This window comes from Saccopteryx leptura, chromosome 3, assembly GCF_036850995.1.
Source record: "Saccopteryx leptura isolate mSacLep1 chromosome 3, mSacLep1_pri_phased_curated, whole genome shotgun sequence".
NCBI classification, from domain to species: Eukaryota; Metazoa; Chordata; class Mammalia; order Chiroptera; family Emballonuridae; genus Saccopteryx; species Saccopteryx leptura.
In genome coordinates, this window is record NC_089505.1 from 302920247 (window position 1) to 302935181 (window position 14935).

Genomic DNA, 14935 nt, shown 5'->3' on the forward strand with positions numbered 1-14935 from the left:
TGGAGACTGTCGAGGGGACCCCTATAACATACATAGTTGTCAATCCACTAAACTGTGCTCCTGAAACCCATCCACAACAGAATTGAAAGAAGAAAGCTGTGATGACCCAAAAGGGGCTGCAGGCTGAGGTGGGGGAAACTGACACCATCACCCAGGGCAGGGGCTTCAGGGAGTCCTGAAAGCCTCAGAAAGGGGGTGGTGGGGGGGTGCCAGCCCAGCGCCTGCACATGCCGTTGGCCCCAGAGTGTTGACCTTTCAACCTCCCCATCTGTGCCTCCTCCTTGCCCTTCTCTGACACAGTGTCCTCGTCCTTTTCTCGTCGGTCATCATGCTAGCGTGGGAGAACCACACACTCCGTGACTCAACCAGGTTTCAGTGCGGTGACCCGATACCCTGAGTCTCCTGGTATAAGGTGACACTCGGCACACAGCATCACCTAGAAAGCGTCCCTGCCAAAAGCATTTAACCTGAACCTCGGCAAAACTTTTGGCCTCACTTCCAGTTTACAAGAAAAATCAGACGTAAGAGGAAAAGGTTAAAACAAGGCCACAAAGTTAAAAATAGACAAATTCAGAATCTGGGACAGTCTTCAAGACAACTGGCCGGCCCACGCCAAGCACCTTCACTTCATAAAAGTGATAATAAAGGTAAGGGGCTATCCAAATTAAAATAACATAAAGAGATCCAGACAATGCATAACTCTTGCTTGGAATGTGGTTTTTAAAAAAATATCATTTAGATAGGCCAACAATAATGCATAGAACCCGCTGAATGGATACATTTATACTATAATAAAATATATATTATACTGAATATGCTACTGCATCATATGACATAAATGTATCTCAAAAACATAGTACAAATTAAATAAACTCAAAGGAAAAAAAAATTATTTGGCCATAGCATTGAGAACATTTGACTATAAACTGGAATTTAGATGACATGAGGAATCCTTGTTAACATTATCAGGTGTGATATGATATGATATGGTTATAGAAGAGAACATTCTTTTTTTTAAAAAAAGAGAAGAGAACATTCTTACTGTTGAAGGTTTATACTGAAGTGTTTTGAGATAAAGTATGATATCAGTGAATTACTTTGAAATGGTTTTGTGGACAGATAGATATAAATAAAGGCAGAAGGACAGAAAGTTTAGAACTATTGAATCTGGGTTGTGAGTATGTGGGTGTTCATCGTACTATATGTTTTTCACCTTTTTGTATGTTTGGAAATTTTTATAATAAAAAATGAGGGGAAAACTCTGTAGAACTCATGCAGTGGCAGGCTGGGGACAGGTACATGGGGCCCTAATGCCAACATGTTCTGGTGGCCCTGCACGCCCCCACCCCTGCCCAGCCCAGTTGATTTTTGTAATGACGTTGAGGGGATTTCTGTGTATAGAAGAGACACTATTTGTGGTTACTTTAAAAAAGTTATACTCAATTTATCTAATATGTTAAAAAAAAAACACCAAATTTTGCTTAAGCTTTTACGTTCAACTGACAACTCTCATGATTAATTTATTTATAAATCTAGTCACGTTTAACGATCACTCTTAAAGGGGCTTTTTGCATTTTGTTATTAAATCCTCTTCTATATTTTAAACAGATTTATACACTTAATATATTTGGTTTTGCGTATAAGCACTTCAAATGCCTAACAATCAGAACATTCACAAACACTAAAACAATTCTAATAAGTATTATAAATGAAACAAAAACATAGTGCGTCTCAAGTTCTTATAAACATCCCAGTATTGTTTACAAACCTAGTAAAGTTGCAGATCTAAACAATTTCTTAATTACGCACTTTAAATTGGAATCAGGAGGTTGATAGATTAGATTCTTTCATGCCAACTCCTCTTAAACATTACACTTGAGATGACCAGTATATACAAATTGTTGCAAAACCTAATAGAAATGTATTAATCCTTTATTTGAACCCTCCCCAAGGTCAAAGGATACTTCCACATGGAGGAACCAGTAAAGTCATATCAGGAAGTTGTCGTTCCCCACTCAGCAGACTGAGGTGACAGTTCCCAGATTTTACTGTGGACACAGGCTCCTTACAGACAAGTGGAATTGTTGTAGCAGGAGCTGCAGGTCTCAGGAGTGTCGGAATCTCGGGGGTCAAGGTGTCCCCTCACCCACATCTCTCATCTGCCCTGAGGCTGTGACTTCTTTTTTTAATTTTTTTTTTCTGAAGCTGGAAACGGGGAGAGACAGTCAGACAGACTCCCGCATGCGCCCAACCGGGATCCACTCAGCACGCCCACCAGGGGGTGATGCTCTGCCCACCAGGGGGCGATGCTCTGCCCCTCCGGGGCGTCGCTCTGTCGCGACCAGAGCCACTCTAGCACCTGGGGCAGAGGCCAAGGAGCCATCCCCAGCGCCCGGGCCATCTTTGCTCCAATGGAGCCTTGGCTGCGGGAGGGGAAGAGAGAGATAGAGAGGAAAGAGAGGGGGAGGGGTGGAGAAGCAGATGGGTGCTTCTCCTGTGTGCCCTAGCCAGGAATCTAACCTGGGACTTCTGCACGCCAGGCCGACGCTCTACCACTGAGCCAACCGGCCAGGGCACCTGAGGCTGTGACTTCTTACACCCAGGTTGTGCCATTTACTTATTGCCGGATGCGGTTCGGATTCCCACACCCCCACTGATTCTCCCTGTCTGTAGAACCACAGCTCGTACAGGGGTTAGTGACACCCCATGGGAACCTGTGTTTCTCTAACGGCTTTGCCTGGCTCCACACTCAGGATATAAAGGTCAGGCTGGAGACTGCCTGGGGTGCTGAACCCACTGTGTCTCCGTGCCAAGCTAAGGCAGCAGGTGGACAGTGTGTCTGGGCGAGAGGCACAGGTCTCTTCTATACTCAAAGGCCCCCAGATGTCTTAGCTATGGCCACCTCCCCAAGGCTCTGCACCAGGGAGGGACAGGGGCTCTTCATCCAGGACCGCAGATCTTTATTCTCTTTCATGGCTTCCTCTCCATCTTTCCCCCTTTTTTTTGGAAGGTGGGGGAAGGCTTGATCAGAAGGACTTCGGCCCCTCCATTTTTCCCCTGTAGGAACCCCCAGCCCTGGGAATTTTTATGGTGTAACGTGAGTGGGATCACTTGACTCTTCTTATATCCCCTGGTCCCAAATTACTTTGTTTAAGTGCCTGGAACCTCAGTGATGACCTGGCAAGAACTGTCTCTAGATGCAGCAATGGCGGAGGTGGGGGTGGGGGGTTGTACCACTTTGTATACGGGCTGCCATTACTCAGGTGAGTCAGTGTGGCTAAGCAAAGGTGGCCTGAAGGCCTGGAGTCCAGAGGTGTCTGTTTCCTACCAGGTGACGACCATGTTAGCACCAGGGTCATGTGCAATGTCTGAGACTATTGATAGCCTACTCCTGGCTTGAAGTCTCCACTAGGCTTGTCTGAGCCACAGGGGACACTGTGGGCTGCCTGTTAGCTGCTGGTTCCCACCAGGTTTATCATCACACTGCACACCTCAATCGTAGGTGAACTTAAGAAAGGCATTCTGCCTTCCATTAGTTTCTACCCCAGGCCAGTGAGAGAGCTGGTTCCCAGGTACGGAAACTGGGTTCTTAGCTTTGGCCAGAAGACAGGTGCGCAATGCAATGGTTCCTGTGCCCTGCATGCCTCGTGGGTGCCAAGCACTCCAGGGGGAGGGAGAAACCAAGACTCCACCCTGATTCAAGGAGCGCACCTGGTCCAGCCAGGATCAAACACACCGTGAGTGTACCAGCAGTGTGTGCCCAGGGTTGCTCGGAACTGAGTCTCCCTCAGTACTGATGGTGTTAACGGTGTCAGTGGGAATAGTCTCCGGCCATGGGGCATTTCCTAGTAGCATCTCATGAGACTAGTGTTCTAAGGGGCACATCTGGGAAGTGGTACCATATTCTCCCATGTACATGCTTGGCTCTGTGTGTCGGGTACAGCCTGGGAGCTAGAGAGGCCATGGTACCCAGAGAAGGCTCTGCTGGTCACTTAGAAGGGATGAGTGGCAACAGTCTTTATATTGTTTTCAGAGAAGTGATTCAATCCAAATGTTTGATTTTGAGTCCCCTGAGAACAGGATGTGTGTCCTGGTTACCTTTGTGTCCTCAGTGTCCAGCATGTGGCATTGCCTCAGAGTATGTCCTGTGATTTCTTCCTGTCTTGTCACAGGCAAGGATGACATTGGGTAAGGAGATCATGTGCTACGCTATTTATGGGTTGAATACCGCCTTTTCAATAATGACCCCAAAGGCTGGGCCATTCTAGTGTTGTTTTTTAATGTTGTGGTATACTCTGGTTTCTCTTCAGATCACATAAATCTTTTGCCTTTTAAAGTTGTGGTAAAATAGGCTCTAGCTGGGCTGTTCAGTTGGTCAAAGCATCCTCCCAATACTCCAGGGTTGCAGGTTCAATCCCGGGTCAGGGCACATACAAGAATTAACCAATGAATGCCTAAATAAGTGGAACAATAAATTCATGTTTCTTTCTCTCTCTCTTTTCCTTCCTTTCTCTCTCTAAAAAAAAAAAAATCAATCAATCAATTAAAAAGTTTTTAAAAATTGTGGTAAAAAACACATCACATAAAATTTACCATCTTGATTATTACTAAGTGCACAGTTCAGTAGTGTTAAGTACACTCACATTGTTGTGCAACCTGTCTCCAGAACTTATCTTGCAAAATTGAAACTCCGAACCCATTGCACACCAACTCTCCACTCCCTCATTCTCACACTAGTCCCTGGCCACCACATTCTACTTTCTGTCTCTATAAATTTGACTACTCTAGGCACCTCATATGAGTAGAATCATGCAGTATTTGTCCTTTTGTAACAATTTAATGTTATTTAGCACAATGTCTTCAAGGTTCATCCATGTTGTTGCATGTGACAGGATTTCTTTTCTTTTCAAGGCTGAATAATATTCCACTGTATGTTTGTTTGTACAACATTTTATTAATCCATTCATCTGTCAACGAACACTTGGGTGGCTTCCACCTTTTGACTATTCCGAATAGTGTTGCTATAAACATGGGTGTGCAAATATCTCTTTGGAGATCTTGCTTTTAATTTCACCCAGAAGTGAAATTGCTGGGTCATCAGCTCATTCCATTTTTAATCTTTTGAGGGACCACCATGCTGTTTTCCTGAGTGGCTGAGTGGTTTTATATTCTCACCAACAGTGAACAAGTGTTCAAGATATTTAAATAGCTATTCTTCTAAGACTGGAGGGTGCTCTCTAAACAACTCTCACTTGGAGTTGGGACTACAGAACCTTTTCCTCTCCTTTCCTTGTTTCTCTTTCTGTATCCCAAGTTTCCCCAAAGCATCAGATTTTAGGGGTCTGATCCAATGAGCAGATACTAGAAACCCTAAGGCTGATGAAGGATTCTGTTTCAGCCCACAAGCCCCACTGCCAGGAGAGCAGGGCAGACTGCCACATTGCTCCTTTTCCTCTCATCCACCAGAACCTCATCCTTTCTTCTTCAGCTGACATTTCACTGGTCTTTGAAGTTACTTGGTTTTTTCCCTTTCCCCCATCCATGAAATATTACTTCTTTCCTTCTAAGAGAAATCATTTTAAAGTGACATTTCTTCACTGAGAATAGACCAGAAGTGCCCCCATTGCACAAGCTTCTTACCCTGTGGCTCACTGAGCTAAAACCGAGAGGCGTGAGTAACGCTCACTCCCAAAAGCTGGGTCCCAGAGGAAGGGATCTGGCCAATCCATCTTCTCCAGAACGTGCTGGAGTTCCCGAGTGTATCTCCAGCAGGTAAGCAGAAATGGTTTCTGGACTTTCAGCTGGCCTCAGGAATGTCCTCAGGGACAGACTCCATGCGGTGGTGGAACAGGAAGTCGGAGCAGCTGGAGGAACTGTGGTCAGGGAATGTCCCCCGGGGATGCAGCTTTTGCTCTAGTTCCTTCCGTGACAGCCGTGTTCATGTTTTCACTCCCTGGCCAGGTTCTGCCTTTCCCAGCTCACAGTCCACCTCCGGAATGTGAGGGCAGGAGTGGGCTCCCCGGGCCACAGGGAGAGCAGCGTGTTAGGTTTACTTCCACGGAGAGCACGGGAAATCCCAGAAACTTGGACAATGCCATTGTCAAAGTTAGAGCAAGGGGGTAGAAAAAATAAAAGGCAGTTTCTGGACAATAGAGACTTCTATTTACCCCCCCCCCCAAAGGATAAAGTTTCCATTGTCACTTTCAGCCAGAAGAAAATGGTTTTAGAGGTCAGATAAAATGTTTTGTGTCAGTCTCAATGCTTATCCTTTTCTCAACGTGGCCAACTTTTGTTTTCCTGACTTTATTCTCCAAGATTTGCCAGATACCCTGAGGGGCCGGGAGGAGCAGCATCAGTGGGGTGGGGTGCCTCACACACTTTTCTGGTCTTCATCAACCTTTGTGCACAGGTAAGTTTGCTTGGAGTGAAGGCTCTTAGGGAGTGTGAACGGAACATTCTTTTGTCCTAGGTTTCTTTAGAAGCAACAGAGCAGGGGGAAAAAAATCCCTTAGTGCACAGAAGACTGGGCAAAGTATGCTTCCATTTCCCTGGACAGCTGACCACCAGGTGAATATTTAAAGAGCACAAAGGACATTCAGGTCACCATTTATTGAGCACCTACTGTGTGCTTAGCTCTGTGTGAGGATGTGAAGTGCTAGGTCTGGGACAACTGAGATGAATAAGGACCCTTGTCCTCAGATGTACAAAGCAACACAGTAAGTCTTTTTGGTATAATAAAAAAAATATGTGTTGGGCAGATAAAATGTATTATGCTCACTTTGTTAAAAATTGCACTGCCCACGTGTGAGGCCGTCGCCCAGGTGATATTAATGTGTGTTGAGAATCCTTGTAGCCTGGGGCTTGGTTTTGGGATTAAGCCTTTCCCACGCTTTTTGATGTGGGGTGGTACAATCCAATCATGCCTCAGAGAAGTGACTTTGTATTAGAGACTTCCCTATTTTGTATATTGGATTAGAGGTTGTGAAGCTACAATATAAAATGGGGACAGAACGGGAGCTTGCTCTTTTGGTTCCTGAGATTATCATTAGAGGAGAGAGCAGAGCAGAGAGCAGAAGGAGGCCATGTGGAGTAGGCCAGGAGAAGCAGATCAGATGGCGGAGTGCTGAGTGAGATGCCAGTTTATGTAGAGTTTGTGCAGGGATAAGGAAGGAGATGGGGAACTGAGGAGAATAAGGCTGGTGAGCTAGAAAGCTTTGATTCTAGGAAACTCGGATAAGTCAGTGGCTTTGTGAGCACTGAATGTGAGTGGGTTTTGGAGCCCAGTGTGTATTTTTACTTGCCCGCTGGGTGCAAGCTAGGATTAAAGACTATGGCCCACCAGTTTTTGGCTCCATTGTTTCTTTACTGACTGTCCGAATCCAATGCGAACCTGCATAGGCCAGAAGGCTGCTGTGATAGTGGCTGTGCCTTCTGGCTTTACAATATGTATATATTTAGTTTTTGCTCCCCAGTTTCTGGCACAAATCTCCTAAAGCCCTCGGCATTTCTGGAGTGGCGGCAGTATCTTTTGTATTTGTAATGAGCCTCTTCCCACCACACCTGAGTTTATCTAATGAGGTGACACTGGTGGGCCATCAGTTTTGAGGGATGGCTGGCCATTCCTAAAGGATTGAAATTTTCAACCATCCACTTCCCAACCTCCAGCAGAAGCAAAAGGCCTCACCTGTGGTTGATGATTTGCTCAGTCATGCCTACATAATAAAACTTCCGGAAAAGCCCTTAAACTTCAGAATTTGGAGACCCTCTGGGTTGATGAACATGTGGAGATGCTGGGATGTTGTGCATCTGGAGGGGGGCATGGAGGTGGCTGCCACCTTCCCCTGTCCCCTCCTGCCCTGTGCACCTACCTCTTCACCTGGCTGTTCATCTGTACCCTTTCTAATAAATGATTAGGATAGTGTTGGCCTGAGTTTGAGTTGTTCTAGTCAATTATCAAAGATGAGGAGGGGGGTGGGGGAGCCTCCAGATTAGTAGTCAGCCAGGCAGATGTGTGGGCAGCCGGGGTCCCCATGGCAGCTGGTGTCTGAAGTGGGAGGAGTCCGGTGGGACTGAGCCCCTCACCTGCCCTGTCTGTACTAACTCTGAGTAGTGTCAGAGTAGACGTGGACTATAGGGCGCCAGGTTGGTGTCTGAGAATCGAGGACTATTGTTGTAAAAATCAAAAGTATGAGAAACAGGGACTCTGATGTTGGTCCTGTCACCACAACCACCATCGTTTCTGTTGGGCTGCATTGTGTGAAATGGCCATTTTTGTAGGTCAAAACTAGTTGAGCAACAGCAGGTTCACAGGAGTCACCAAGAGCAACTGCTTCCTTGTTTACAGTCTGGACTAGACACAGCACTGAGTGCGCTGTGTCTCCTCTCGTACGTCCCTCACAATACTCTTGAGACAGGTGCTGTTATTCCCAGTTTACACATAAGGAGACTGTTGGGAAGATAAAATATATTATGCTCACTTTGTTAAAGATGGCGCTGCCCACGTGGAAGCCCATCACCCAGATGATATTAATGTGTGTTGGGGGCGGGCTCTGGGCAGGCAGGATCCTTGTAGCCTGGGGCTTGGTTTTGGGATTAAGCCTTTCTCACCCTTTTTGATGTAGGGTGGTACAATCCCATCATGTCTCTGATAAGTGACTTTGTATTAGAGACTTCCCTATTTTGTATATTGGAATTAAAGGTTTTGATTTCTACACTATAAAATGGGGGCAGAACGGGAGCTTGCTCTTTTGGTTCCTGAGATTAATATTAGATGAGAGAGCAGAAAGGAGAGCAGAGAAAGGCCACATGGAGGAGGCCAGGAGAAGCAGCCAAGATGGCGGAGTGTTGAGTGAGAAGCCAGTTTGTGCAGAGTTTGTGCAGGGAGAAGGAAGGAGATGGGGAACAGAGATGACTAAGTCTGGTGAGCTAGAAACCTTTGATTCTAGGAAACTCGGATAAGCCAGTAGCTTAGTGAGCACTGAATGAGTGGGTTTTGGAGCCCAGTGTGTGTTTTACTTGCCCGCCGGGTGCAAGCTAGGATTAAAGATGATGACTCATCAGTTTTTGGCTCCATTGTTTCTTTACCGACTGTCCGAATCCAATGCAAACCTGCATGGGCCAGGCTGCTGTGATGGTAACCCTGGCTTATGGCTTTACAGAGACTGAGACTAATGGAGGTTGTCGACCTAAGAAACATCCAAAGTTGGGGAGAATTTTTATGAGTTTAATTTGAGCCAAACTGATGATGATTGCTGGGAAACAAAATCTCAATGGGTTGAGAAAATGCTCCAGAGAATGGCAGTTTCGCAGCTTATTTTATACATTTTGAATGAAAGGAGGAGATGTGTGCGTAGGGGTGGGTGATACATGAAATCCATTGGTGGTAGGGTAAGAGGGCGGGAGAAAGCCAAAAGGGGAATCTCTGTGGTTGAATAAAGAGTAAAACAAAGAGCCCTGTCTGGATAGTTCAACTGGTGAGAGCATCGTCCCAATGCGTAAAGATGACCAGTTCAATACCTGGTCAGGGCACAGACAGAAACAGATCAATGCTTCTGTTCTCTCTTCTCTCTCTCCCTTCCTCTCTCTAAAGAAATCAATAAATTTAAAAGAGAGAGAGAGAGAGAGAGAAAGAGAGAGACTCATACTTTCTTTACGTTGGTGAGTACAGGATAGTTAATAATGCACATTCCCAGTGCACGTAGATGGTGTGCCGGGAACAAGATAACAGTCGGGGCTCTGGTCTCTGCTTTGGTGCCAGAAGTTGTGCCCTGAGGGGTCTCCAGGAGGGGATTGCTCTGATATTTCAGAGGTATGTTATCTCATATGCTTAAGAACAGTGGACAGAGCTCACAAAACGTAAAGGTTAATTAACCCTTGTTAAGAAAGCTACAGGCCTAGGACATCAGTACCTGCCCTGACTCGCTTTTAGGTAGGAATTTTTATGTTCAGACCATCCTGTGTGGTTACTTTTTTGTGTGGTGTGTTTTTTTTGTTTGTTTGTTTTTTGTGACAGAGACAGAGAGTCGTACAGATAGGGACAGATAGACAGGAAGGGAGAGAGATGAGACACATCAATTCTTCGTTGCAGCACCTTAGTTGTTCATGGATTGCTTTCTCATATGTGCCTTGACCGTGGGGCTACAGCAGACCAAGTGACCCCTTGCTCAAGCCAGTGACTTTGGGCTTAAGCTGGTGAGCCTTTCCCAAACCAGGTGAGCCTGCGCTCAAGCTGGTAACCTCGAGGTTTCGAACCTGGGTCCTCTGTATCCCAGTTCAATGCTCTATCTACTGCACCACTGCCTGCTCTAGCCTGTGTGGTTACTTTTAATCTCTGAGTATGTAAGGCCCACCATGCAGGCCTGACCTTGTCAGGCACCTGAGCTTGTCAGGTGTAGTTTGAGGCCCCCTTTTTCGTCCATACCTCTCATATGCCCCTCAAAACACTCTGGAGACAGGTACTGTTATTCCCCGCTTACACATAAGGGCACGGAGACTGATGGAGGTCAGGAGAAAGGCCCAGCTCGATGGCTAGTGATGGGCAGGGTTGGACCTGAGCTGGGGCACTGCCCTGAATGGGCTGCCAAAACACAGCATCATAAGTGAGTGGCTGACACAGAAATGTATCCCCTCAAAGTTCTAGAGGCTAGAAATCCGAAATCATGGTGCTGATGGGGCTGATTCCTGTTTGGAGGCTCTGAGGGAGAGCCCCTTGCCTCTCCCTAGCTGCGTTCTTGCAGGCAATCCGCGGTGTTCCTGGCTTGTAGCCTCATCACTCCAGTCTCTGCCCATCGTCTCCTGGCATTCTCCCTGTGTGTGTCTCTCTCTGTCTCTTTCTCTCTCTCTTGTTGCAGAAAACTGTTTCCGTTTGGTCCAAGGCATGGGAGAGGGCTCTTGGGGGTGGGAAGGCTGCTTAGTGAGAGGCTCAGGCAGAAGCCAGATTCCAGGGGGATGCAGAGGGGCCCCATAAAGGCCTTGGGGCTCCAAAAGCTCCCAGTCACGCTTGAAAGTGACACACTTTTTTTAAAGATTTTCCATTGGTTTGAAGGAGTAGGAGAAGAGAAAGAGAGACAGAGAAGCATCAACTCATTGTTTCACTTAGTTGTTCTATTTAATTGTGTATTCATTGATTGCTTCTCATAGGTGCCCTGCCCAGGGGTCAAACCCATGATTTCTGGCATATTGGGTCAATGCTTTACCCACCTAGCCACAGGGCCAGAGCCTTGAAGGCCACTCTTTTGAAGAGATGCTCGCCCAGCTCATCCCGGGGGCCAGCCAGCCTGTAGAGGTAGGTGTAGCCCATCTTCATGCTGAGTTTCACCTGCTCAATCAGGAAGCGGTTCCTCAGGAAGCCACAGAGAGGGGGGTCTGTGCGGGCAGGACCCGAAACCTGCGGACTCAGAAGGGCCTGGGTCAGGGTCTTCTCCAGGACCACAGTGGCTTCCACGATGCCCTGAATTTCACCCTACTTGTCTTGGGAAGTTCAGTATGTCCTGGAACAGGGCGCAGCCACTGCGCTGGGTTTGCATCTTCAAGAGCTACTGGGAGCCATTGCCATCCTCCTCGGCCAACTCGCATAAGAGTGGCCCAGGCCCTCCAGAGCCACATCGTCACTGTGGAAATAGAAGCCCAGAGAGAGGTAGGTGTAGGAGGCCTGCAGATGCAGGGTGACGAGACGGTTGATGGGGCCTCCACCTTGGTGGAAAAATTCTGATGAGTATGGGAGCTCATGGTTGCTCAGCAATAAGGAGTTAAGGTAAAAAAAATGTTGTTTGCAAGTCCTCGCCCTGTAGCTTGGTTGGTTGGAGCGTTGTCCTGAAGTGCCGAGATTGCGGATTTGATTCCCGGTGAGGGCACATACAGGAGCAGCTTGATGTTTCTGCCTCTCTGTCTCTCGCTCTTTTTGCCTCTCAAACAATAACAAAGATGGTGTTTATTGGTCTTGGGCTGAGGATGGCTGAGAGGCGGTCCTGAAGGTGATGACTGGAGAGAGGTTTGGAGCATGGTCAGGCGTGTGAGAAGGCGCATTTCTGGGTCTAATCTGTCTAAACACCGACACAAGGGACAGAGGGGTATGTGTGTGTGTGTGTGTGTGTGTGTGTGTGTGTGTGTGTGTGTGTGTATGACAACCAAGCTCACCGCCTCTGTCTCTTTCCTTAAAAGGATGCCAGCGATTGAACTTAGTGCTCACCAAATCAAGTATGACCTCATCACGATTACATCTGCAAAGACCCTTTTTGCAAAGTAGTCATATTTAGAGGAACTGTGGGTTAGGACATTATCTTTTGGGAGGACACAAATCAACCCTGCAAATCCGAGCTCTTAAATGGAAACTCTACAGCTGCAGGACACGGTGTGCTATTGACATACATGCGTGTCCCTGGGTGGGGGCCCAGACCCCGCCTCCCCGCTGGCCCCCTGGGCTGTTCAGGCCCTACATGGAGCCAAGCTGATGGGAGATGCACCTGCAGGCAGAGGGCCGGGGTGGAGGAGCCAGGCTCGGGCTCTGCCTCTGTGGGGGAGGGGAGGCAGGCCCGTGGCATGCAGGTGGACCACCCAGGATGTGTGGGCAAGGTAGGGAGCATTTTTCAAGGCTGCTATGAACATGCACCTCTCCCTGCAGCATGGTTTAAATCACCTTGACAGGAAAACCTCAAACTTAAAACTGGACTGACAATGTTTTTCTTTTTCTTTGCTAATTGATTCTCTAGTGTTTGGCTAGTGGTTCGAAATGTTTCAATAATTACCACCAAAAAGCTTGTAAGAAGCTCCTGGAAGACAACGTTGAGTTGTCTACAGAAGTGGAGCAAGTGGAAAGAGAACTAATTACTTGATGAGGAGGATCCTAGGCTGGTGATGTCATGTCCTCTGTGCTTTCCCAAAGATCACCCTGGAAATGTGTTAAGTGCCGTGAAACAGCTTCTGTTATGTAGGAACAGCAAGTGCTAGGAAGAGACACAACGGATAGTCCCTAGGTCTGTGGTCACATGCTCTGACTTGACATTTCCTGGGAGAGCTGGGGGTGTAGTGATGTCCATCTTGACCTGGGGTCCTGCCCGGAGCAACTGTCCTGCTCCGAGGTCAGTACTCAAGGGAACCAGATAGGAGCCTGTCCCCTTTGCGCAGACTGATAAGAAGCTGGTGGGATCCCACTTTTTGGCACATGGAAGCGGTTTGTTTGGGAACTAACACGTATCCATTCAGTGATACAGAAATGCTTTTGTTCCCCCTGCCCAACCCCGGGTTCTCATGAACTAACTATCTCCTGCACATTTAAGCAAGGGATGGTTCTGAGGCCAAGCTAACAAAGTTGCCAAAGAACAACAGGTTTCACTTAGGAAGAAATTTTCCTTTGGTCACTTCAAAAATGGATTTAGTTACTAGAAACCCAAGTGCGTGCCCGGGAAAGCTCCCCGTGCTATCTGTTAGCACTGCCCTTCACCTTAGGGCTGTGGCGCGGGGCTGGCCGTGCAGACTGCAGTTGCTTCCGTGTGACTCAGACTGGAGGTCAGGTCCAGGCAGAGGAGGTCATTATTTCTAGTCCAGTTTCTTCTGGGGAGGAGGGAGTTCCCGTCCTACTTTGTTCCAACATCGGCTTTCGTGCCTTATTCTTCCACGCGTTTCCTCACATTCCCCAAGTTTGGGCACCTGGACCTTTTCATTCTGAGGTCTCCCCTCCCAGTTTTGCGCACTTCCTAACTTCCCCGCAGAGGACTGGAGTCTTAGCACCAGCCTCTTTCCTGGGGACAGGATCTAGACGTCCACTTGTCGGCCTGTTATTGTCATCTCAAATGCAGCATTTCTAATATCCGATTCACGGTTCTGCTGCTCCCGCTGACAAACAACCCGGCTCACGGCAGGCGTCTGGTCATAAAGTTAAGTCCTCTGTGAAGCTGTTGTCAAGTCTCAAGGTCCACACACTCTCTGGCCGTCTCTTCCTCTTCGTCCTTACTGCTGGGCTGTCCTGCTGGCCTTACCCCCTCCCTGTGGGGCTCCTGCCTCAGCTTCCCTCCCACCTGGTCTCCCAAAATTCTTCATGGCCGCTCGGATGAACCTGCCAGCCTCACCCCTCCACTTGTGTAGGGACTAGGAAATTCCCCAGGGCTTCTCTTCTCTGTCAGATGAAGACACCCATCCCTCCTCCTGGGATGGAGGCTGTTTTCAAGATGGGACTTCCTTAGGGAACGCATGGCATTCTCCACCCATGTCCTGCTTGAGGTATAGTGAGTATGAGTTTGCTTTGTCGATCTTCAGGCCTTTCCCGGTAATCTGCCCCTTGGCGGGGCCCAGTTAGCCTTCCAGTCTTTATCCATCCCATGACCAACCTTTAAGGCTTATCTCAATTGCCACACCCTGCCTCCCCACCTGGCTGAGACCTCACTGCATGCGGAGGCTTCATTTGTAGCGTCTGTAGAGATACCTGGGTCCACCTTGGGAGTTCACTGTGAGCTCCTGAGCCCCTGGGGTAGATCAAGTAGATGCCCGGCGCTTCCTAGCTGCCTGGGGGCGAACGCCGGCCAGCTGCTCCCCGGCCCTGGGTCCCAGCCTGGCTGGCCCAGCACAGCCTTGCTTTCTCTATTCCTTTTTTTAAAAGACAGACCCAGGAAATAGATTTGGCACAGGAAAAAAACACAACTGCCCTGTTCCCCAACCCCCACTGATTTGATATTTTGTTGGAGGCAAAAGCAAATATCTAAGGTTCAGGTCAACACCAATTTAGAAGTATTTTTGCCAGTGGGGAAAAGAAAACTTTGAAAAGGACATGTGACTTTTTTATTTTTTAACTGTTTTTTTTTTTAACTTGGGAAAAATTAGAAAAGTATAGCCTTTCAAGGAAACAGGATACTTAAAAAGAAAAGAAAAAAAACCCCAGCCTGGCTTCATGTAGTTGAATCCTGTCAAGCTAACCTAATCTTTTGTGACAGCAGCAGACCCGGTG

General features: G+C 47.6%; 1 pseudogene; it reads right to left on the reverse strand.

Moving 5' to 3' along the window:
• Positions 1–11191: 11191 nt before the first annotated feature.
• Positions 11192–11727, reverse strand: LOC136398533 (ferritin light chain pseudogene; annotated as a pseudogene).
• Between the last annotated feature and the right edge of the window lie 3208 nt (positions 11728–14935).